This window comes from Sorex araneus, chromosome 2 (genome assembly GCF_027595985.1).
Source record: "Sorex araneus isolate mSorAra2 chromosome 2, mSorAra2.pri, whole genome shotgun sequence".
In the NCBI taxonomy this organism is placed as follows: Eukaryota; Metazoa; Chordata; class Mammalia; order Eulipotyphla; family Soricidae; genus Sorex; species Sorex araneus.
In genome coordinates, this window is record NC_073303.1 from 80,272,757 (window position 1) to 80,296,009 (window position 23,253).

Consider the following 23,253-nt stretch of genomic DNA (forward strand, 5'->3'; position numbering starts at 1 on the left):
GAGAAGTCCATGTTCTTTTTTTTTCTTGGCTTTTTGTGTCACACTCGGCGATGCTCAGGGGTTACTCCTGGGCTTGGGTTTGCACTCAGGAGTTATTCCTGGCGGTGCTCAGGGTACATATGGGATTCTGGGAATAGAACCCAGGTGGGCTACATGCAAGGCAAATGCCCTACGCACTGTGCTATCGCTCCAGTCCCCCATGTTCTTTCTTAAACATGCCTCTTCTCTCTCTCTTCCTCTCTCCTCTCCCTCTCCCTCCTTCCCTCCCTCTCTCTTTGTCTCTTTATCCCTGTTTCTCTCTCCCTTTCTCCTCCCTCCCTTCCCCACGGCACACATATCCTTCTCCTCTCATATCTCTCTCAATTTCTTTCAGTAAAAACTATTTTGCTTCGCACAAAGAACACCTGACTTTGATTCAGTATTAGAAAAAATATTAATAGGTATTCTTGAAAGAACATAGCAGTTGAACCATTTTGTTTTCTTCTCACCTCAGTTTTCCTCCAGTTTTTTGAAGCTGAAGTAAAAGACTATTTGAAGATAAAACCTATTGTTTTAATTCATTTACATACCATATTTCAGATCATGCCTAAGCTTGTAATTTTTATTACTTTGATATTAGCGAATACATTTCTTGTAATGTGACCAAAGCATGTCATTAGAAGAAAAGACACATAATAAATGCTTTCTACTATTAATATGTAACAATATTTGTATATTTAAATATTTGTGAATATATTTACCCAAGCATGACATTGAAAGAAATAAAATTAAAATGACATATAGATCCAGCTATTCACTATTGTAATTTATTGCTAAGAATAATCTTTGGGTGGAGAGTGTCAGGATTCCTCCATTCAAAGCATGCATTCCAGTTCTTTGATCCAGCTCCCTGACACAAAAAATAATCTTTTATCTAAAGCAAGGGAATGAGAATGTCTTTAAAGTTATCTGAAAGTGGAATATGCACACCAAATGTAATACAATTTCATAAAAAGGTCTTATTGCTAATGATTATTTGCTAGTTTTAAAGTTATTTAATTGGAAAAAGTGTGATTCATTGATTAATTAGACTTTTCTAAATCATTTTGTTGGTTAAGCTTTGCCTTTAGCATTGTTTATTCTGTTTTTCTTATTTAGTTTTAAATGTTTTAATGACAAGTATATTTTATGACATTTTATTAAATTGCAAAATATGTGAACAGGTTTGGGTAGTTAAGAAAATCTCAGGAGAGAAATTGCATATTTTCACCCAAGAGATCAAAGGAGTATACTGTTAATGGTGCATGGTCAAAACAAGAGGTATTATGTTAATGAATAAAACATTTGAAATTGAAACTGTTCCGTTTGTATTGATCTGTGTGAATATTTTTATTTTTTTGTTTTTGTTTTGCTTTTTGGGTCACACCCAATGATGCACAGGGGTCACTCCTGGCTCTGCAGGAATTACCCCTGGCGGTGCTCAGGGGGCCATATGGGATGCTGGAAATCGAACCCGGGTCTACTGCGTGCAAGGCAAATGCCCTACCTGTTGAGCTATTGCTCCAGCCCCCAGTGTGTGAATATTTTTAAATATTGAAGACCTATTTGGAAATCTTATTACAAGGTTAATTCTACTTGGCATTAATCTAGGGGTGTATTTAGATCACAGTATTCAATACAGAATTTCTCCTCACCACCTTTCCCTTCGCTATCCCCGCTCCTCTTCCCTGTCTCCTTCCCACAACCCCCTTACCTTTCTCTGTGTTCAGGGATCATGACTAGCATTCACGTGCAAGGCAAGGGATTTACCTGCTGTACTATTTCTGAGGCCCAATACCTGATTTTTCCACTGAAATCCTCTGTAGAATTTCTCAATTTTCTTAGAGAGAAGCATTAAAAATTTCTCTACCTGGATACTATAGGGAATTAAGAAAATATTACTTTAGAAGTATAGCCAGTTCCTTCCCACAGACTTAAAAATATTTATTGATTCTTTTTCTGATCATAAAAATATAGTTTATCACACAACAATCACACCCACAGCCTGGGTGTGGCTGTGGCAGCTCCCATCACTGCTAGGGTGGCCCCAGTACCCCCAGCACCACAGGACAGAGCAGCATCACATCACATTCTCCAGCCTTGCACTGAATCTCTGGCTCGGTTGGCTGAAAATTGCTGGTGGTACCTGCAAGGCCTCCTGACCACCGCGTGGGAGTCCACCTCCCAAAGACAAATGTATATGCTCACTGTAATATACAAAATTAATAACAAACAGGGACTGGAGCAATAGCACAGTGGGTAGGGCGTTTGCTTTGCATGCGGCCGACGTGGGTTCGATTCCCAGCATCCCATATGGTCCCCTGAGCACCGCCAGGAGTGATTCCTGAGTGCAGAGCCAGGAGTAACCCCTGTGCATTGCCAGGTGTGACCCAAAAAAAGCAAAAAAAAAATAATAACAAACAAGATATGAGATGGAAAGTAAAACTTCTGAGCCAAGGAGATGGCTCAACAGAGAAAGACACACATTGCATGTGTGACACCCTCGATTCAATTCCTGGCACCTCAAAAAAAAAAAAAAGCCCATCAAAATCAAACAAGAACGTGAAAGTCCTACCATTGAGGTGTGTGTTTGAGATAAAGTAAAGGTGGGAATCTCAGTTCCATGTGTTACTTGTTAATAAGAAAGTGATTTTGCATTTTTTGCCTATGTTTTTTAGACTATACTACTTTAATCTGCATAGTTACAAAGATATTAGGCAATGGTTTCTTATATATTCACAGAAACCTTTTATTTTTTTTCTTGGTTTACAAAGTTGTTCATGATAATTTGTTACAGGCATTCAGTATTCCAACAGCAATCCTACCACCAGTGTCCATTTCCCTCCATCATTGTCTCCATCTTCCTAATCACGCCTCAGGTCTTCCCATAATGGGGACTTTTTAAATGTAAAAGCTGTGTAAAAGAAAATAAATGCTGACTGACCTTACTGAAATGCATAGCAATTATTTTAGCTGAAATTACCTCTTAAGTTATTTAATAATTTCTCTTCCTCTCAAAGGGATTCATTTTGATTTCCAGTTTTGGACCTCACAAGCAGTGTTCAGAGGAGGTGGTGACCCTTCCCTATGATTTGGTTTGGGGGTTCAATGCAATGGTCTGAGGAGGTGCTACTACTTGGGCCTTGCCAAGATTGCCAAGTCACCCTGTTGATGCTCTAGGGCCACACGTGGCAATACTTAAGGGACCATGTGGTTCCAGGGATCAAATCAGGGTCATCTTCATGCAAGACATGTGCTTAACCCTTGTACTATCTTTCTGGCCATAAAGGACATCATTTTATATGCTTAAAAGCAAGCGACTAAATAGCTATTACCAGTTAAAGAGGAAGTATTCATGTTCAGTAAGGTACCCCCTTTTTCTCGAGGGGGAATTTTATTATTTTTTATTAGTTTAAAATTAAGTAATCATGATAAAGAAAATATTTTAAAATTCTATGCTACTATATATGCAAATATATTTTAGAGTTTCCATGAACTAGGCAAAGCCTATAATATATGTAAAATTTAGTAAGAGTGAAGAGATTTAAGAAAATTTAAGTAGAAAGATATGAATAGGACTATAAAAGTTCAGTGTCTTATCCTAAGGAAGGAAATGTTGGTTTTATAGCAAAAAATATTATAGAGACTGCTTCTTAAGCATCTGAATAAAAGCTTGCAAAAAAAATTTTGATGTTAAAACCCTAATCAGAAATAGATCAATGTAAATGAAACATAAATTCCTTATTGAAAATGTATAAAATCCCTTAGCAAGCTAGAAATAAAATATCTTTCTTTCTTTCTTTTTTTTTTTGCTTTTTGGGTCACACCTGGCATTGCACAGGGGTTACTCCTGGATCATGCACTCAGGAATTACTCCTGACAGTGCTCAGGGGGCTATGCCCTACCTTCTGTGCTATCACTCAAGCCCCATAAAATATCTTTCTTAATCTAGTAGAGAGCAACCATATGCACCATTAGTGAGTGCCACACTCAATGTCACATGACAGGAAGTTTGTTCTGTCCTTTAAAGTAATTCTTTTAATGCTTCTTACAAAACTGGTTTCAAGGCTATGAATTTCCTAAACTGTTGCCCGTCCACGAAGCTCTGTATTGTTCCTTTAAATCTGAATGATTTAGCTGGATATGGACATGAGGTGTTCATTTCATTGTTTCTGAACTATATCCCTCCACATTCTTCTGGTCACAGTCTCACTTTATAGATCTGCTGTATTTCTTATAGGCTTTTTTTGGTAAGTTTCTTTTTTGATCTTGCTATCTTCATTCTTCTGTCTCTGTCTTTGGCTTTTGTCATTTTGGGTACAATGTGTCTTGGAGCTTTCCTAGGTGAGTCTATTTTTACTAGGACCCTTTGGGCCTCTTGGATTTTGGTATCTGTATTCCTCAACTCTGAGAAATTCTTACCAATAATTCCCTTAACTATTGTTTCTTCATCAATCTGCCTTCCTGTAAAAAGGGAATTTTAAATGTATATTCCAATACATTATTCAACCTTTATCTATAGGTCTCAGTATATCATAGAGCCACTTAAAGAAAGTACAAATACCTTCTCAGTGTCCAATTTGATTCCCTTAGAAATCAACATGTAGGGGCCAGAGACATAGTATAACAAGTTTAAGGTGCTTGCTTTGCATGCTGCTAACCTGGGTTTGTTCACTGGCATCACATGGTCCTCTGAGCACTGCTGGAGTAACCCAGGCAATTCCAGGCACTGTAGGGCGTAAGCATCTTTGGTCTTTGCATTGAGCTGTAGGCCAGGTTGGCTGAAAGTCACATGGGTTGGAAAGGGGGGAGGGGGAGGTTTTTTGAGCACTGCTTGGAGAGGGGTGAGGAAGGGTGGTGGGCGAAGAAAGAGAGAGACAGACAGAGACAGAGACACAGAGAGTGTATGAATTGACATCATTACCGCTTTGTAACTCAAGTTGCTTGTTAACTCTTAGGTAGTGCTTTTAGCTGTTAGGGAAAATAAATTATAATTTAAACAGATTGCTTCTGACCCAAATGTATTAGATTATCTTGATAGAATGGCTTGATTAAACTGCTCTTTCTAGCTGTAGTAAAAAAGAAAAAAATTCTGGGGTGCCCTCAGCAGTATTCATGGAGCTCTCAGGGCCAGTCCTGGCCAGCGGGCAATCGGGCCTTTTGTGCGGGCCTAGTGGTTTTGGTGCTTGATCTAGAGATGTGATATTGTTGGGGCTGAAAAATGCTGAGCCACCAGAGCTACATCCAGGGGTGCCTGGTGTCAAACTTAGCTCCTGGCACATGTAAGACAAGCACTCCAGGCCTTTGGAACCATCTCCCTGTTCTCTCCCTTTAAACCACTGCTGGGGAATGTGTTTTTTTACAGAGGACACACAACTAGTCAGGCATTAGTAGTGTATTTCTCTATGCTGCGTATTTTGGGTTTTCTTTTTATTTATTTTGGTTTTGGGGCAACACCTGGCAATGTTCAGGGCTTATACCAAGCTTTGTGCTCAGGGACCTCTCCTGGAGAGATATAGGATGCTGGGGATCAAGCCCAGATCGGCCACATGTAAGGTGCATCCCCTACCCACTGTACTATCACTCTGGCCCCTGATTTTCTTTCTGGTGTTGTTTCTCTAAGAATTGCATAGCCAAAAAGTTTCAAGAGTGGCACTAGGGAAAATTACAAATTTTTGTTTCTCAAAGAAATTAATATGTACTTTTTTTACACCTTGGTAGTTGCTGATTCTTTTATGGGAAAGAATAAATAACATATACTATTCTTTTATGGGAAAGAAGAAATTATGAATGCCCTTAAATCCAATAGACTTGCTCTCTAAACATTTTGAATATAACCCAGAGGGCGCTACAGCACAGTTAGGAACCGGGACATTCAGGATTCTTGCCTAAATCCATAAACCCGGGAAGAACTATGTTTACACAAGCCTTAGTTTCAACTCATAAAGGAAACCAGCTAGAGAAATCTACTCTAGTTACTCAAACTCTTTCATTATATATTATGCCACAGCATATAGTGTCATAAGCTTTTAAACTATAAACTGAAAATAATCTTAACTATTAGACTTAAAGATTATGTCAATAGTCATTTCCTGTACACAGGAATGTTCCTGAAGAAACTCATGCATTCTTACTCTCGCCCAAGAAGGATGTCTATGGGGACCTCTGAGCTAAGATTTAAATCACCTGTTTCCATTATTATGACCACTGAAGTTATTTAAAACAATGTTGAGTCTAAAGTTCTGAAATTATTAAAATTTTAACTATCATATAGCGCCTTAATGTTCCTAAGTGAGTATATCATGTCAAAAATGTTTTAATCAAGTTGCATTAAAAAAAAAAGATTGGGCTGGAGTGATAGCACAGCGGGTAGGGCGTTTGCCTTGCACTCGGCCAACCCGGGTTTGAATCCCAGCATTCCATATGGTCCCCTGAGCACCGCCAGGGGTGGTTCCTGAGTGCATGAGCCAGGAGTGACCCCTGTGCATCGCCGGGTGTGACCCAAAAAACAGAAAGAAAAAAAGATTTTCTCTACTCTGTCTACCTCCCACTTGCACCTCTCCTTGACTATACCAGATCTTGAACTCAGGGAAAAAGTAATGTGCAGTGACAGAAACAGATCAAGAGAAGGTGGGCCAAAGACAAAATACAGGGATTAAAGTCCTTGCCTATTCATTTGTGGTATATAAAAATACATGGTAGAAGACTAATATTCAAGGCTAGGGAAAACAAAAGTTAGTAGGACTGGTTAATGGTTGGAATCTACCACAAATGTGAGTGGGGTGGAGGGTAGGTAAGATAGAGAAGAGACTGGTATGACAGTAATAGTTGGAAATGATCATGCTGGACAAGAACTGAGTGTTAAAAGTAGGTAAAGAAATATACACAACAACCTTTCAGTATCTGTATTTCAGTATATGCAAACCAAAATACCGAAAGAGAGAAAGAGAGAGACAGAGAGACAGAGAGAGACAGAGAGAGAAGTGCCTTCCATAGAGGCAGACTGGGGGTGGCGGGGGGGTGGTGATGGGAGGGAACCTGGTGCACTGGTGCTGGGAAGTGTACACTGATGGAGTGAAAGGTGTTGGAATACTGTATGACTGAATATGACTGAAACCTAATCATGAACAGCTTTGTAAGGGTCTATCTCACAGTGATTTCTCTTTTTAAAGAAGTAAACCGCCACCATGCTCACTCTCTCTCTCTCTCTCTCTCTCTCTCTCTCTCTCTCTCTATCTATCTATCTATCTATCTATCTATCTCCACACTCAGGCTGAACCTCACCCATGAGTGAATCCGCAGAAAACCCAGGTATGCAGGACTTGTGACTGAAAACTCCAGTTCAACTGAACCAGGAATGGGTGACCTTCCCCCATCTCCCCCTGTTTTCAGTAGCTTGGCAGTCACACCCACAAGCTGCCCCTGGTGCCATATAATCTCATTAATAGCCATAATCCAGAGACTCAACATAAATCTTTTGGAAGAGAGCACAGAATGAGACACCATAGACCTGGCACTGGACCCGATGCCAGGCTGTTTCATTCAGGGCAACCAAACGGGGGTGGGTGAGTTCCCCTGCCGGTCCTAAGGGACCCAGCCCAGACAGCCGAAAAACTCCAGAACTCAACCGCTGCCATGCTCATGACCACTCTCCACATGCTCAGATGAGGTTCATCCATGATTGAATCGATTCCTGGACATCTAGTACTTTACACCACTGATATACCAAGAGTAGCACACCACCTTTGATGGAGTTTAAAGTAGAAGGCAACCAATCTCAGGGCGAAATATATTTTTACAGGTACTGGGCTGGGGAGGTGGGGGGGGGTTGGGGGAGGTATACTGTGATTCTTGGTGGTGGAATATGTGCACTGGTGAAGGGATGGGTGTTCGAGCATTGTATAACTGAGACTTAAACCTAAAAGCTTTGTAACTTTCCACATGGTGATTCAATAAAAAAATAAATTAAAAATATATATATATATTTTTACAGGTACAGACATAAGCTAGGATGAATGGAGACATTACTGGGCCCACTCAAGCAAATCAATGATCAATGGGATGACAGTAATACAGTGATACAGACATAAGCACACAAGACCCAATCTTTAACAACATGTTAGTGATCTCTTATAGAAGGGCTTAATGGCTCCTGAGTGAAATACAACAATCTTCAAATACTTTCCTCTGAAAAAACTCTTTGGATCACTTTTAGCAGATTATTCATGACAAATAATACAAAATAAATTATTTCAGTCCTGCTTTGGGGGTTAGGGATTTGGTTTAAGTCTCAGTTATACAATGCTCGAACACCCATCCCTTCACCTGAGTGCTTGCCTAACATATGTGCTGCCTACAGTCCCTGGCACTGCGTATGGTCCTCCAAACACTGCCAGGAGTAAATCCTAAGCAGAGCCAGGTGTAGGCCACCCTACAAAAAAAAAAAAAAAAAAGGAAAAGAGGGGAAATGGAAAGTTGTCTTGGTTATCTTTTTAGAAACAGGTAGTTCAGTTTCATCAATGTCCAATCAGGCTATAAGTGAAATGCTTTGGGATACATGAAAAGACGAGTTCATTTATTTATTTTTTATTGAATCACCATGTGTGGGGTCCCCCCTGCGGGCATCATCCTGTCCCGCAGGGAGGACCCTTCGTGGGGCTAAGGAGGGGATGCAACCGAACGAAGAGACAAAGAGACGCAGAGCCAGAAAGAGGAGGAGAGAGAGAGAGTTTATTCACAGCAGTTACAATACTTATACCTCTTGGTGGGAGGGGGCGGTATGCATGCTTGGACCCCCATAGGAACAATAGTAAAATGCAGATCAGGCATGGGCGTTAGCTAGTGAGAGAGGAATGGCGAACTGATAAGATCAGTAGGTCAGCAGTGGTGACCTTGTTACAGGAATCCCAAGTAAGCCTCCACTTGACTAGAGGATAAGAGCCGGGCTTGTAAAATGGCTCCCTACATCTCCCCCTGTTTTGTTTTAAATTAAATGTGGTCAGGGGAGGCATTGTCCGGTATCCCTTATGACACAAACACGAAAGCATGAAAGTACACATCTCAAGGGGGGAGATGGGGGCGACACATGTGCTCGGCCACATGGCACAAGCAGCACATGGGCTCAGGCAGCATATGCGCACACTTCCTTTGTTCAAGGTGTCTTTTATAGGGTCTCTTCAACCTGCCCCGACGTGGGGGGTTCTTCTCGGGTAAAAGTCTCTTGCTAAGGAGGTTACCAGGGAGGTTGGGAGTGGTGATGGTCTTCTTTAGAAGGTCTTATCAGGTCTGTTTTCTGTATCCACAGGGTGGGTCAGTCTCAGGATTCTCCTTCCCAGAGACTTTATTAATCTGTTTCATTGCCAAGGGCCTTTCCCTATCTACCTGCCTACATCATATTCCTCCCTAGAGATTTCACCACCTTAAATCTTTAAGGGGAAAATGGTGGGTGATCCATCTTCTGAAGCTGCTTCATGCTGACAGAGGGGCGCAGACCCTGCCTGCACAAGGGGTGAAACCTCAAGCTACCTTAGTTTTTAGTGGGCCCCAGGCAATGAACTGGTGGGTTCCTGAAGTTATCTGAAAGAAAAGATCAGATCAATTAGACTGAGAGATGGCACTTTGAGATGATTAGACTCTGGAGATGTGGAAGGTCCTTTCAGACCTAGTAAGGACAAAATAGTTTGCTGTCTTAGGAAACATAAGAGTTAAAGCAACAGAAACCAAAGCAACATAATGCCACACCCATTTCTGTCATAAAAACAATGGAAAAGAATAACTGCTCCACCCATGGTTGATAGAAAATGACTTCCTATGTCCAGATTTTTCTAGTGGCCTAGAAGCACCAAGCCACTTCTCAGGTTGGAAAAGCTACCCATCCACTGAAGCTATCAATTGGAACCAATAGATATTAATACCTTGAATGAGTGTTTGATCATTTGCATGATGTCAAGCTGCCAATCCTCTCCTTGGTAAATTCGTTGATGCTGAACAATTGTTAGGAAAGGAAGCCCAGAATTTCCACTAGGTTCATTAATGAAACAGAAAGCACAGTACTGAGTTCCTTCCCATGAAAGATGGCTTTCAGACTAGTGATAGCAAGTTCAACATTGAGTCCCAAAGACTAGGCTGCTTACTTTACAGTCAGCAAAACACATTTTACCTGAATTACCCAGAAGGGATACCTTTTAGATCAAGATTAGAATACATTTACTAGATCACTCTGTAGAATTTGAATCTGATTCTGTAAAAGGCAAGTTACAGAAACATGGTTTTCTCTCCACCTTCATTTTAAAATTTGCCTGATGGCTTAACAAATCTGACTTGTTCTTTTGCATAAACACAGCAAGATTGGAGAACTCTCCATTTTGGGGTACCCCATTATTTACTGAGAAGTCCTGGGGGTTGGGCTAAACACAGGAGGCACACCAATAATGGCATTCATCTTATGTGGCACGTCAGAGTTACCCAGGCCTGGCCATAAATGTCCCACGATGAACTGGATGGTCTCGAGCTTTCAGGTTGAACTGGAGGTGGCCTTTTCCATAGATGCATCCTGGCAGAAAGGAGTCCATCCCTTCCCTTTTTCAGGGCTGGGAGAGATCCTAGTTTCCAGGGTTTTTCTTGATGCTGAGTAGGCCCAGATTGTGTCAGTCACACAGATTCCCGGATATCTCATTTTCCATAGCAGTGATGATTTCCATTCTTTCCTTAAGCCAACTGGCCTCTAGGGTCTCCCTGAGGTTTGTAGGGTACTTAAAACAGTACCTGTTAAATACCTGCTCCTGTCATTTAGACCAATCCCTTGACTCTTTCCCTGAAAGAGGGCTTTGGGGTCCCATAATTGATTTTCCTGTCTGCATGAGGGGTAGACCCTATTACAGAGAGGAAAGACTTTTGTCTGGATTTATGCAAACCAACATAGTGCCACGAAGCATCAAAAACATACCGAAGGTACAAAGAAGAGAAAAACATTTCACTTTACTCACAGTGAGATACAACACACCCATTTGTTGTGGGTCCTAGTCAAAGACGCTAAAATCTGTAGAGAAAAAGGTGTACAGTTTAACATCATATTTAACCCATTCAATCCCATGTTGAAAACCTTGACTTCCCATTAATAAGAGCACTGTACTGGGAGTCCAGTGTACAGTTAAACATGTCTAATTCATTTAATCTCATTTGAAAAACCCTTGATTTTCCGCAACTTTTGAAGAATTCAATTATCTAAGAGCACTGTAACAGGAGTCCAGACAATCCATCCAATATCTTTTCCATAGATCCCACCAAAAAACATACTAGAACAATTCTACATGTGATTTAAAGAGTTTCTTAAAACAGTGATCAGTTTCTTTCCTTCAAACACAACCTCAAACCTTCTACACTTTCCTTTATATTCATTCTGTCCTGTAACTTTCCTTCAACCCATTTCAAAATCAACTTCACTTTAACAGGATTACTTTCCTTTTTCCAACTGATGATATCTGCATCCATTATCTTTCTGACTTAAGACATACATCTATATTCCTTATAGTCGTCCCACAAATTTAAACTCTTATTTTACTGAACTCAGTACAACATGATTTCCCAAATTTGAACACTTGTTATCAATCATCTCATTTAACATGACAAAACTACTCTGCCATACCATTTCAAAAGCATTGTCAGTTCTATAGATATTCAAAAAGGTTTAGAAAGTTCTTACAACATATATTCACTTGGCAAAAGTTCACTTCACATTAGAAATTAACCAGGGGACACCTTAGAATTCTGATTTCTAGGAAAACACAAATATAAAGATTAAAACACTCATAGAGTACCATAAAACATTAAGGATCTCACACTTGCATACAAAGTTCTCTGATGGTCCGAGCTAGGTATGATACCTGGTGACAAAGGGGGTGGCTGCTTTCCCGACGGGGGCCAAGGGGCTGAGGGCTGATACCTAGCTACCTCATTTTCCAGGATAGCCCCATCCTCCAGGGGCAGGGATTCGGGTTCTGTAGGAGAGGGATCAGAGATGCCAGAAATCACAGGATAAAGTCTCGGAGGCACCTCCGCATGGGAGGGCTCAGGTAGGGGAGCAGGATGGTCAGAGTCTATAGTAGTAGAATTTGAGGAGTCAGCCCCATGCATGGGGGTGGCCTTATCCCCACAGACTGAGGAAGCCTTGGAAACAGAGGATAAGCAGGCCATAAAGCAAGAAGAGAAAAGAAAGGGTCACTGGTAGGCTGTTTCTCCCAACTCGACAGAAATGAAAACACAGAACAAAGGGGTTCAAGCCTTCCACCAGTGGCTGCTTCACTGGTAGACTGTTTCTTCCAACTCGACAGAAATGAAAACACAGGACAAAGGGATTCGACCTTCCACCAGTGACTGTCTTCACTGGGAGGTAGTTTCTGCCAACTCGACAGAAATGAAAACACAGGACAAAGGGATTCGACCTTCCACCAGTGACTGTCTTCACTGGGAGGTAGTTTCTGCCAACTCGACAGAAATGAAAACACAGGATAAAGGGGTTCAAGCCTTCCACCAGTGGCTGCTTCACTGGTAGGCTGTTTCTGTAACTCGACGGAAATGAAAGCACAAAAGACACAAGAAGGAGGCGGGGGGGAAGGGGACACTCATAACAAACCACTCAGATGCATGTCTGGCCGTTGAGGAACTTAGCCATAGTGGATCAGCCTGAGAGGTGACTTGCGGCCGGTGTCTAAACCAGCATCACCCTAGACCATATGTTCCTCGTGGAATCGCAGACAGCCCAATCGGACTCCGTAACCTTAAAGGGATCTTAAGGATGCCAAGTCGTGGAGCCACAGACTCAGTACAAGGATGAGGACGTCCAAGACTGCACAATCACTCACACATACACACAAGACAAGGGAATTCAAGCCTTTCCGCCAGTGACCGTCTCGTCCTTAACACGAGACTGTATTCGAGCCCGGTCCCATACCAGGGTGTCCACCAAGAGAGAGGCGATCCTCAGAGACGCTCACTTTTCTGTGAATTCGTTTGCTGACGTGAACTTGACCAGGCGTTCCGTGGTCCCCTAGTGCCCCACGCTGGGCGCCAGATGTGGGGTCCCCCCTGCGGGCATCATCCTGTCCCGCAGGGAGGACCCTTCGTGGGGCTAAGGAGGGGACGCAACCGAACGAAGAGACAAAGAGACGCAGAGCCAGAAAGAGGAGGAGAGAGAGAGAGTTTATTCACAGCAGTTACAATACTTATACCTCTTGGTGGGAGGGGGCGGTATGCATGCTTGGATCCCCATAGGAACAATAGTAAAATGCAGATCAGGCATGGGCATTAGTTAGTGAGAGAGGAATGGCGAACTGATAAGATCAGTAAGGCCAGCAGTGGTGACCTTGTTACAGGAATCCCAAGTAAGCCTCCACTTGACTAGAGGATAAGAGCCGGGCTTGTAAAATGGCTCCCTACAACTATGAGATACAGTTATGAAGCTTTCATATTTGAGATTCAGCCGTACAATGATCTAAAACCCATCCCTCCACCAGTGCACACTTTCCACCACCAGTGTCCCTAGTATATCCCCCCTCCCCACCCCATCCCAATTTACCTAATACTCTCTCTCTACTTTTGGACATTATGATTTGCTCAAATTTTCCCACCACCATTCAAACCTTCCTGCCAGGGGCAAATGCTAGATCATTTATTGTCCATTGCTCATTTTGAATATCATGGGGGCCACAGCCACATGGAATCATAGATTGTAGATGGTTGAATTCCAGGAATATTTTTGTAGGGCACTAATCCATTTTGGGATTCAATTAGGTGTCTCTGGACCAGTGCTGTTGGTGTGCTAAAATGGCGCCTGAAGGCACATTATGGTTATAACAGCCAGGCCGATGAGCAGACAAAGAGCTGGGGAGGGACAGCCTGGTACTTTTGCCACCATGTGGTTTGGAAATTTTAGTCATGGAACCCACATACCTGGGCCTTGCTTGTGGCAGCTTTTGGTCACCGGGATGCCATTTGGAGTAGGCGAGAAGACTGCACCTGCTCCATCTGGGATGCCCCGGTGAAATTGGCTTGGTATGGAGCCCAGAGAGATCTCCGTGCTATGGTGTCTCCCAGGACTCACTGTGTCTCTGGCTTTTGATCTCTTCGAGATTTTTTTATGGGTCTCTGAAGCAAAACCAGTAGTAGAGTTTACAGTGTGGCACTGGAGTTGGTTCGTGGGGGTGACTGCAGTGCTCCTATGTGTACTGGGAAGTGGGGGGAAGTATCCCACCCCAACTCCATGAAAGCCTGGATATTTTAGTCACAAAACCCACATACTCGAATTTTCAGCTGATTATATATTGGTGAGGTCCGTTCTGAGGTGGTGGAGTCAGGCCAGGGTTATGGCAGCGATTTTGGATTGTGGAAGCAAGTGGCTGCTGGGGGTTCTGCTTGGGCAGGCACAGGTCAACCCGCCCCCTCCAATTTACCCCAATCTGTTCAGCCATGCGCAGGCCTGAGATTGACTATGGCTTTGGATCTATTTCAAGATTTATCTATGGGTCTCTGAAATAAGGCCAATAAATGAGCTTTATAGCTGAGCCGCAGGTGATTTGTGGGCATGGCTCCTACATACCTAACTTTTAGTCTTTTAATTTCTTGGTAAACTTGGTCCCAGATTGTTGGGGTCTGGGCAAATGCACAGGGGCAATTTTGGGATGTCAGGAAGCCTGAATGCACCATCAGGCTGCTGATGCACTCACCCTGCAGGTACAGGTTGACCTGTTGGCGGCACCATTTCCCCAAAAGAAACTACTTTAAAAGGAGACCTAAGTCGGAGATAGAACCGGAGGGTAAAGCACTTGCCTTACACGCAGGTTCTATCTCAGGACCCTACCCAGGCCATGAGCACCACTGCTAGGAGTGATCCCTGTATTCAGAAAAAGGAGAAAGCCCAAGCACCACAGATGTGGCCCAATACACAAAAAAGAAAAAAAATGTTGGGAGAGATTTTTACAGATGTTGTTACTTTTCTTGCCTGTGGCTGACCCTAGTCCCAACACCTCATTGTCCCCTAAGCACTGCAGGGAACAACTCCATAGCACAAAACTGGGAGTAGCACCCAAAACATACCAGGTGTGGCCCAACCTCCCCCCAACAAAAATTAAGGAAAAGGCATATATTACACATAAACTTATCTGATATCATGGTAAACAAATTAAACTCACAAGAAATTTCACATTCATCAGATAGGAGGTTAGACGATAGCTCAAAATCAGACTGAACACACGCATCACCTACAGAGGGCACAGATCCATCCCAGGCACCTCATAACCCTGAGTACCACCCAGAAAACCTCAAGCACTGAAGTAGGAGTAACCTGCCAGAGTATGTGGCTCTACCTCCACCTCAACGCAAAAGAAATAAAATTAAATTATCAGATTGGCAATGTTTAAATTCTGAAGAACAACGTTTTACTCAAAGGTGGGACAACCACTTGGACAACCCCTGGACTCTACACAGATGCATTTGTCCTTCAATCCTTCAACTCAGCTTCTAGGTTCAGTGGAGTGCATAAGAGTCCATTGCTAATTAGTTGAGTATTTTTCTATTCTGTCATCCCATTGTTAGGTAATTAGTAGCTTGGGGCCTGAGCAATAGTATGGGGGTAGGACACTTGCCTTGCATGTGGTAGACCCAGGTTCTATCTCCAGCACCCCATTTGGTCCTTTAAGCACCACCAGGAGTGATACCTGAGCACAAAGCCAAGAGTAAGCCCTGAGCACCACTGGATATGGCCCACTCCTCCATCCCCAAAAGTATTAGTAGATGAAGTAGCCATGATGGGGATGATTATATAGTGGAAATATGAAAACATTACTAATCAGAAAGACCTGCTTTAAGCCTGAATGGGAAAGCTACTACATGGTGAAGGCACTTCTTGCTTGTAGTCAATCCCAGCTCACTCTTTTGTATCACACATGATTTCCTGAACCAGGAAAAGCTCCTGAGTACAGCTGGGTGTGAATGTAAATCACTGTCCCTCCCCCCAGTAAAAATACTTGTAAAAGAAATATTCTCAGTCTACACTGTATCTAATGAGTGCTAATTTCAAGGCACAATTTCTATAAGATCATCACTGAGGTATGAATAACATCATGAATTAATCTTAGTTTGAAATTTTCAATTGCTTCCACATTCTTCCTGTTCTGTGTAATTATTCTTGAGTAACTTTTTAAACAGCAAGAAAAAAATGTATTATTTCACATAAGAAGAAGCCTAACTGGAGTAGCTTTCTGGTTGGTTAATTTGTTGACTATTAGGTTATTTTGGTGCCTACTGAACCACTTTAAATTGTTCGTTCTTCTTCACTTGGTCATCTCAGAAAAAGTCTCCTTCACATAATAAGAAAGCTGCAGAAATGCCAGTAATTCTTTAATAGTAAGAGAAGAGCAGTTTCTTCCTGTCTGTGTCTTTTAATCAAAGACTTTCCCTGAAATGCCCTTTGGACTTCCCTTCAGTCTCATTGTTCAGCGCAAAGAATTTGAATAACATTTTACTAGATTCAGAATTTATCATAGGATTTAAGTAGTTGTTTGAAAGACATTCTTCACATAAAAGTTAAATTTTTTACCCAAAAGGGAAAGCCCTAGTGTCTCACGGTGACAATTAAAGCCACTCATTATTTTAGATCCGGGCAGAAATCATAAGTAATTTAGGTAATTTTTACCAAAATTATCTCTGTAAAGTTCATGTTTAAGAATGTTTAAGAATCAACTTTCATTCAAATCAGTCCCTTGTTTTCTGGCAATTTAATGTATTTTTCACAGATTTGGAACTTTAACCTTGACGATAGGTATAAATGCTATGATTATCTTAATGTCAATATTATGTTTAAAAATAGTCTTGCCTGAGGTAAAAAGATCCTGTATCAGAAAGTCATGCATTTATGACCAGGGTCAGTTACTTTTCTCTTGCATTAACTCTATTTTGACACGCTTACTAGCAATCAAGGGAAAGCATAGGCATATGGTTGTTACAGCCAACTTCCTCCAGTTCCACTTCATTTTCTGTTGCAAACATCTAGAGGAAGTAGGAGGTTCTTCAAATCATTCACTAATATGAAGAATGACTGAAAGCTAAATGTATTAATTTACTAACGAGATCTACATGTGTAAATACAGACTAGAGATTCTGACAGCTTAATAGGAAATAATACCCTCTCTGCCCTGAATCTGCATATATATCTACAACGTAAACTTTCTAAAATACTCTTGGCTATAGTATCAACAAATGGCTAATTTTTGTTTTATAAAAACTTAAAATTTATTTTGGTTCAGGGCCACACCCATTGGTCCATGGTGATCATGTAGTACTGGGGTTTGAACCTGGGACTCCATGCAAAGCCCGTGCTCAGTTCATTTGAGGTATCTCTCCAGCTCAAAATCTTAGTTTTTAAACTGATATAACATTGATTTTCAAGATTGTAAATGATTGTTTTATGGGTATAGTTCTCCCACATCACACCCACCAAAATACCAATGTCCCCCCCACTATAGTTATTTGGACAAACTCTGTTCACCTTTTGGGACTTTACCCCAAAATATCACTTGGAGACTTCAGTTCTGTGGTCAGAACCAGTTTTTTTTTGTTGTTGTTGGATGTTGCTTCCTTGTTTTGATTCTTTACATATCACATATGAATGAGATCATCCAACATTACGTCAGAAGGAGAAAGGCTTTTCTCAATCCTCCCCTACTCCTCCAGTTCCATCCATGTTGTACATGTTGTAGCAAGAGTAAGAATTTCATCTTTTCTTACAGCTGAGTAGTATTCTGTTGTGTATATTTACCATATTTTCTTTTTCCATTCAGCTATTATTTGGGCACTTCGGGTTATTTTTAAATGTTGGTTATTATAAATAGCAATATACATAAGTACATATACCTTCTAAAATTAGTTTTTGTGTACTTTGGGTAGATAAAGAGGAAAAAATTGATAACTGTATGATCATTTTATTTTTAATTTTCTGACAAATCTCCATAGAAAGTGGAGAAACTTACTTATATCTCTAATGATATTAAAATTTCCCCATCTGCTTACCCTATAAAGTATGAACATGTGCTTTATCACTGAGTCCACATCCCTGGTCCCTCTTTCTGGCCCTTTTGTTTGTTTGTTTTAAGAGTGGAGATTTGAGATACATCCAGCAGTGCTGGGGGTGGCGGTCAGGGGATGCAGGGTTGGGTGGCTATTCCTGGCTCTACACTTGGCATCACTCCTGGCAGTGCTCAGTGCTCAGGGGACAAGCTGGGGGTGACTTGACTCCTGTACATCATGTCCTATTATTAAAAAAAAAAAAAAGGAAAAAATTCTCTGGTTCCTGTTTGTTCTTTTTTAAAATATAGGCCATGGGTGTGCAGTGATATTACTTGGTCATTTATTTATTTTTTTCCTTTTCCTTCTGAAACAGAACTCCCCCCACCTCAAGGTAAAGAATGGTCATTATTTATAGATTAAATGTCATCAATATGATTTATTATTTTATGGCCACATAGAAAATATTACACTTTTATTAATATTATAGTCTTTTTTTTATTTTTAATCATTTTATTTTCATAAAGTAGTTTACAATAGTTCATTACAGATAATATTCGAACACCCACCCCACCAGCGAGCATCTTCCCACCACAATAAGAGGGAAGTGTATGAAGGTTGTTGCGTTTCATTCTGGAGCAAATTAAGCCTGTATATAAGAGAATACAAGCAAATATGTTAAAATCAAACAAATGTGTGCTACTTTAGTTACATCAGTGGGCTAGGGTATAAGAGGCCGAGTGCTCCAGGAAATACTGTATCGATCTCTTCTGGGAGTTTTATTTTATAGTCTCTAGATCTTGGCCATTGATAAGATTACATGGCACTGGGGGCAGTTTGTGGGTGTAACTGCTAAGCTACTGGAAAACTGAGGAGCTGGGTGGAGGAGGCCCAGACCCAATCCAAGCAGGCTTGGAGACCTCTGTCACGGGTCCTGCATACCTGGGTTCCTCTGTTGGCTCCCTCATGGGTGAGGCTCATCTGAGCGTGTGGAGAGTAGCCTTGAGCATTGCTGTGGCTGGATTCTGGGGGTTTGGGGCTGCAGGGGTTCTGCTTGGGGCAGGGAGGGAAATTCAACCCACCTCCGAGGAGCCCCGGTGAAGACAGCCTGGCACAGGGTCAGGAGATACTGCAAGAATGTCTATTTTTAAGAAGCTACTATAGGGGCTGGAGCAATAGCACAGCGGGTAGGGCATTTGCCTTGCACGAGGCCGACCCGGGTTCGATTCCCAGCATCCCATATGGTCCCCTGAGCACCACCAAGGGTAATTACTGAGTGCAGAGCCAGGAGGAACCCCTGTGCATTGCCAGGTGTGACCCAAAAAGCAAAAAAAAAAAAAAAAAAAAGAAGCTACTATATCAAACTTAAACTTTTCCCTTTAAGTGTACACTGGTGGAGGGATGGATATTGGACCATTCTATAACTGAAACCTGATCACAAAAGTGTTATAACTGTATCATGGTGATTCACTAAAAACATAAATTTTTTTAAAAAATCAAAACAATTTTTCCCTTTACTTGGTCTTGTTTTTGCAACTGGAATCATTAACTCAGCTCAATAACACAGAATCTAAGAACTCTCTGGAATGAAGCACTCATTACTGAATAACACCAAACACTCTTTTTGAAGACAGTGAGGGGCACACTTGGCAGTGCAGGGGGAGCTGTGTGTGACATTCCAGCCCTTTGAGTCATTTTGCTGGGTCCCCAAACACCATTTCATAATACCAGTGGGTGGGCTGAAAGGGCACATACCTTAGAAAAGAAGGAAAAATCTATATTGCAACCAGAGAGGAGAGGTAGTACTTTTTTGTTTGCTTGTTTGTTTTAGTGTCACATCTGGTAGTACTTGTGGCTCCTCCCAGCACAGTGATAGGGGCCAATCCCCAGAGGCATTTGTGGCACCATGCAGTGCCAGGGATCCATCCCCAGATCAAACAAGCAAAGCATATCTCTCAGCCCTTTGATTCATCTCCACAGCCCTGGAAATACATGTTAAAAAAAAATCTATTGAGAAATTCTTTAGTAATGAATGAATGTATTCAAAATTTGTTATCCTAGGTTTAGAGTTTTAAAGCCATGAATTTCTGTAAAAAAATTTTCTGGACTTTGGATCATTTTTTTTCCAACTTCCACTTTTAAAGGAGGAAGTACCTTTCACTGATTCAACTGTTTAATGATTCCCTTTTCACAGTGGACTCTTCTCTGGTAAGTTTGTAAGCCTGTCTCCTCCACTAAGTCCTGATCCCTTTCAGAGTCAGGACTCCATATATAATGACTAAAGAATGCAAGAGTAACAACATTCAAGGTGCAAAAAAATTAACAGTAAATTTTATGCTTATAAAAATGTTAATAAGAGGGGCTGGAGCAATAGCATAGCGGGTAGGGCATTTGCCTTGCACAAGGCCAACCTGGGTTCGATTCCCAGCATCCCATATGGTCCCCTGAGCACTGCTAGGAGTAATTCCTGAGTGTAGAGCCAAGAGTAACTCCTGTGCATTGCCGGGTGTGACCCCAAAACAAAACAAAACAAAAATATTAATGAGAGATTTATGAGTGCTTTTTTTTTTTTGCCTTTTTTTTGGTTTGGATTGGGTTTGACTTTGGTTGAATTTTTCTCACTAGAAGTGTTCAGGGCTGCTCCCTTTTCCCCCTCGGCACCAGAGGAGGGTGTGCTCCTAGCAGCACTGTGTATGGTGTCAGGTAACTCCAGGCTCCTATAAGCAAACTGTGTGCTCCAGTCCTTTGAGCTATCTCCCTCACTCCACTGTCATTGTCGCCCAGTTGTTCACTGATTTGCTAGAGCGGGCACCAGTAACTTCTCCATTGTGAGACTTGTTATTACTGTTTTTGGCATATCGAATAATACAGCACAGGTAGCTTGCCAGCTTCTGCTATGTGGACGGGATACTCTCCCTAGCTTGCCGGGCTCTCCGAGAGGGACAGAGGAATCGAACCCGGGTCGGCCGCATGCAAGACAAATGCCCAACCTGCTGTGCTATCGCTCCCTCACTCCATATATTAAAAAACATTTATTTACTTACATTTTATTTTTTATAAGCCCTCCACTCCCTGCAGTGCTCAGGGCCACCAGGGTTATACCCAGCAGAGCTGGGTAGCAGGCATGCAATACTCAGGATATATGCTCTACTATCACAGCAACATCATGGGCCATGAGTGGTAAAGTTTTTTTTTGGGGGGGGGTGTTTTGGTGGGGGGTTGGGGTAATCGTTGAGGGGGTTCCAGGTTTTACTCATGGACGCTCAGGGTTTACTCATGGAGGGGCTCAGGGCTCCATATGCTGTGCTGGTCAAACACATGCAAGGCAAGTGCTCTGCCCAGCTATGCTATGGCTCTGGACCAAAAGGCTTTTTCTTAAACCCTGTTACTATCAATAAAATAAATAACTATAGCTATTAAGGAAAAACATTTTTGCCTCTAGTTCCTCTATGATTGCAGATAATTTCATGTGAGGAAGTATAAGCAAATACAACCAACTAGAAATACTAGACCCTTAATATGTATATGAAAATGTGTCCCAAGATGATGACCTCACACGATGGGCTCTGAGCCCATCCCAGTAGCTAGAACTTGTGTGTGTGGGGGGGGGGCGGGGGCAACGATGGGGGGAAGGGGGTGGGGGTGGTGATGGCTGTTCCCCCCAACCCCGGACCCCTCCCCAACCTTCCACCCAGAGCCTCAGGACATGGTATGTTCGCTACCATTTGAAGCAAATGCCTGCCAGACCTCTTCCCTTTGTGGTTGTTGCCACGGATTGGGGTCATAATCTTGGTTGCAGTTACTTCATACTTGGCATATATTTTTGTTTTTTCTTTAGTGGGGATAAGCCCAGGGCTGACCACTGTGAAGCACCTTTGGCACTGCTTGTACATTTCCGGTTTGGTACTCTCACTGGTTGGTACGCTGCTGGGACAGCACTCTACAAAGAGGGAAAGTTCTGGGCACTGAGCTCTAACACTGACCGGAGTAACGTTCTTTCCACATTTTCAGCTAGCTTGGACACATACAAATGAGCAATCATTTATATGCCGAAACAAACTAATTTTCACTAGCATTAGGAGCCAGAGTGATAATACAGCAGGTAGGGCATTTGCCTTGCACACAGCCTACCCAGGTGGATTCCTGTGCCCCTCCCGGAGAGCCCAGCAAGCCACCCAGAGTATCCCGCCCACAGGCCAGAGCCTGGCAAGCTCCCCCTGGGGTATTCCATATGCCAAAAACAGTAACAACAAATCTCACAGTGGAGTCGTTACTGGTGCCTGCTCGAGCAAATCGATGAGCAACGGGATGACAGTAACAGTGAGTTTGCATTGTACCCAATGGAACCGGATTCCGTCTCGGGGCCATGCCCCGGAATCCGCCAGGAATGATTCCTGAGCACGGCCGGTGCGGTCCAAAAACAAAAACACAGAAACAAAGCATTATGAAAATTCCATTAAAAAAAAAAAAAGACGTCATGGTAATTCCACAGCCCTGCGCAACCCCGTACCCGCAATATAAATGTACGTTTTACGACCGCAGGACACCAAACGAGGTAAGCGGTAAATTAACCTGCGTGGCGCAAAAGTCAGCGCGCTTTCCGGGGGCGGGTCCAAGGACCGGAAGAGGCGGGGCACCAGGCGCGCCAAGAGGCGCTCGCGCACCGCGCGCTTCCTTTTCCGCTCGGCTGCGGCCGGAGGTAATGTGTGCGGCGGCCTCCGGCCGGCACTTGCACCGAGCGTGTGTGCAGATCTCCGGGCTCTTGGTGTTTTGTCCCCCTAGCTATCCTCTTTCTGCCGGGACCCGACCTCCCCGGAGCCCATGTGCGTCCCAGGCTCCGGGGGCTCCCGGGGCCTTCACTGCAATGGCGCCTGCCCCTCGCCCGGGTGGCCGCGGGGTCGGGAGGGAGGGGTGGCGCCTACCGCAACCCTCCTTCCCACCCTGTTGGCGCGCTCCGAGCTCTTCCCGTTTAAGGTGCGTTTTTGTAAGTAACCACCAGACTCATGTTGCAAATGCTGGTATCATAGTTAAGGGTCTTAATCTTACGGGTCCCCACGCGGCGGGAAGGAATGGGTCGGTGGGTGGCCCCGGAACCCGTTCCTGGCCTTCGATGCCACCGTTTTGTGTCCCCAGGAAACCGTGCGGCCCTACAAGTATGTGGCTATTTGTCTCTAGGGATCA